This window comes from Cucurbita maxima, unplaced genomic scaffold (genome assembly GCF_002738345.1).
Source record: "Cucurbita maxima cultivar Rimu unplaced genomic scaffold, Cmax_1.0 Cma_Scf00038, whole genome shotgun sequence".
Taxonomy (NCBI): Eukaryota; Viridiplantae; Streptophyta; class Magnoliopsida; order Cucurbitales; family Cucurbitaceae; genus Cucurbita; species Cucurbita maxima.
This window is the reverse complement of record NW_019272054.1, coordinates 6241-9248: the sequence shown is the minus strand read 5'-3', so window position 1 is coordinate 9248 and position 3008 is coordinate 6241. Positions and strand designations below refer to the sequence as shown.

Below are 3008 nucleotides of genomic sequence, written 5' to 3'. Positions count from 1 at the left end.
AAAAAAAAAAAAAAAAAAAAAGTCCAAATACTTATAGGATATGTAATGGTTAACATTTAAGTTCAGATTACAATCAGAGTTTCTAGGCAATATTGCGTAAAATGTAGTTTGAAAAAAAAGTAAGAACTTTTAGTAGAGGAGACTCAAAGGAGGTCATATGGATTATGTTGATTCTAATTTATAAATATATTAATTAGCTGTAATCATCCATTAATGGTTTTATTTTCTTCTTATTATGAATTTTTTACCTTTATATATTGAATCTTTCTCCTATGTAAGAAGGCTTCTATGTATCTTATGATTCCAGTATTGGAATACAAATACTTTCTTAGTTTAATATTATTTTGGTTCTTGTACTTTTCGTTTTCATTCATTTTCGTTTTCATTTTAAAAAGTTTATAAGGACCAAAATGAACATGGATCAAATTTGGTTGTAAATTAAGACCAAATTGAACATTTTGAGAGTACATAAACATTTTGAAATAGAAAACCATATTTTATCCGGTAACATTGGAGCTTCAAGAAAATAAATAAAAGAATTTTTTTGAATTAAAAAAAAAAAAAAAAAAGAGAAGGAAAGCAAAATGGCAAGCACACTTGGAGAAGATGACCATACAATCACGGTTAGTTTCTCGACAATACAGTCAACAATTAGTTTCTCGACCTACATCCCTCTTTTTAACCAATTTGAAAATTTATGTAGTCCGTTCTTCGAGCCATTTTTACCAATTTTATTCTTTTAATTTAATTTAGGACACGTTGAGGAATTTTGGAGAATTTGAAAATTTTTAAAGATTTGAACCAAGCTCGGGAAGTTGACAAACACGTAAGTAACCACACTGAGCAAGTTTTAAGAAATACTTGTAGGAGCCAAATAAGACCATGGGCAAATAATTAAAAATCATGTTTTAGAAACTAGTTAAGTAAGGTTCATGATAGCTAAGCCTAGAAAACTTAATAGTTTACGGTGTAGCATGATACTTAGTTTTACAACTTCCCTGTGCATAATTGTGAACTTCGATAGAGTTAATATTTTTATAATTTTTCCAACATACCTCAATTGATTTACCTTCAATTGTAAACTCTAATAATGGTGAACTTTGATAGAGTTAATACGTTGAGCATGTTGTATGTTTATATATGTTTATACATGTTATGAGTATGTTAGACCGTGTACCTCTATTTTACGTTATGGTCCTTAAAGCTGGTTTTGGATTTCACAAAACATTGGGTTGACTAGGTATCTCGTAGGGGCGATTAAGGCACAACCCCTATTTGTGAAGAGCCAATAGGGGTTAGGGTCTACTTGATACACAGAGTTCCGTTGTCGCCCATAAAGAATTCCAAGAGTCATAGAAGGTATACTATTGAGGTAGATACAGTTTGCCTAGTGGGGAGCCATGACCTTATATGTTCTAACTCGAGAGGGTGTGTGAACGGGTAGATTACGGTTTCCGCTTGCTTGAAAAGGTGATGCAACAAATAGATTAGTGTTTCTGCCTAAAAAAAACAATGCAACAGGTTGTTTACTATTTCCACCAGAAAAGCTGAAACATCAGGTAGTTTACTGTTTCTACTTGAAAAGGCGATAGTAGTTTACTATTCTAACCCGAGGAGGGTGTACGAATAGGCAGCTTAATGTTCTTAGGAACAGACAGTTATTAGCGAGTGTCACAATTGCACTCTATGGCATGGGACAACAATTGTACAACACTTGTTCTAACCCACCAAACAAGTTAGCAGTGTGAACAATCTTGACGTATGATTGAGCCTCAAGGCATGTTTGACAGAAAATGTTATATAAAATGTGAGCGAGGATAAGCGTTAAAAACAATTTGAAAGAAAGCAATGTTATAGGTTAGAAGCGAATAAGTAACAACCACAACTTTGATAGCATATAACCCAAGTAAGAAAAATTGACAACTAATCACATGTCCCTATAGTACATTTTGATGCATTTCAACCCTGGTGAGTGTAGATATGATTTTAGTGAACAATCATACACCCTAGTACTGACATCAAAGGTATAGTAAGTACCTAACTACACATGAAAGCAAGTAAAAGGGGTTTGGAATGGGCATATAACCATGGACAACACGCCATGAACAAGCATGACTAGGAGGTTTTTGCATCGCAGTATTCCTATAGCAACCGCGAGGTTTTTGTTGGGTTAGCTTACTCAAACTCCCCTCTTCAACCACAGTAATTGCAGTGAGTGTCGGTTCATCATGGGTAAGATCCCTACTAACTATAGTGCTGACATCATCTTCACCCCTTTTGGTTGACGAGAGTTAGTTTAAATGATTGTCGGGTTGGATCTCGTTACTATTAAGCATTTCTCTAAGGACATGGGAATGACTTTGTGTTCAAGTAGGAAATCCATCCCTAACATGATGTCAAAATCGTCCACCTTGACAATCACAAAATCAGTTTGTCTAGTCCAAGTCTCCAATTTGATTGGAGTTCTCTTTGCAACTCTTGAGACAAGTAGAGCTGCCGAATTGACGGCTTTCATTTGTCCTGTGTCTCGATGCCGAAGGATATTCAAGCATTTCACTTCAGTCTTCGTCATGAAGTTGTGGGTGGCTCCAAAGTCGATAATAGTGTTCTTAGCCACTCTGTGGTTAACCCAGGCCTCAACATACATAAGACTACGTTCCACTAGTTCTTCTATCTCTCCCACAACTTCCACCATCTCATGCTCAGTTTCCGAACTTATTTCAAGTTTTGCTTGGAAGGCATAAAGTGTAGGCTTTTGTGGGCACTCAATTTATCAGTGGGCCCCCTTGCATATGAAGCAAGACAAGGGGCCTCGACTGTGATTGCTCTGGCTATGAGGTCTCTTCCATTAAGATACCTCCCAGGTAGGAGGACTTGCATTACCCCCCCCCCCCCCCCCCCCCCCCCCCCCCCCCCCCCCCCCCCCCCCCCCCCCCCCCCCCCCCCCCCCCCCCCCCCCCCCCCCCCCCCCCCCCCCCCCCCCCCCCCCCCCCCCCCCCCCCCCCCCC

At 38.6% G+C, this 3008-nt stretch overlaps 1 protein-coding gene across 2 annotated transcripts in view; it reads right to left on the bottom strand.

Annotated features, from left to right (window-relative positions):
- LOC111468964 (inositol 1,3,4-trisphosphate 5/6-kinase 4) overlaps positions 1-3008 on the bottom strand; it is a 13449-nt gene that overhangs the window by 6431 nt on the left and 4010 nt on the right. The gene's annotated exons all lie outside the window — the stretch shown is intronic.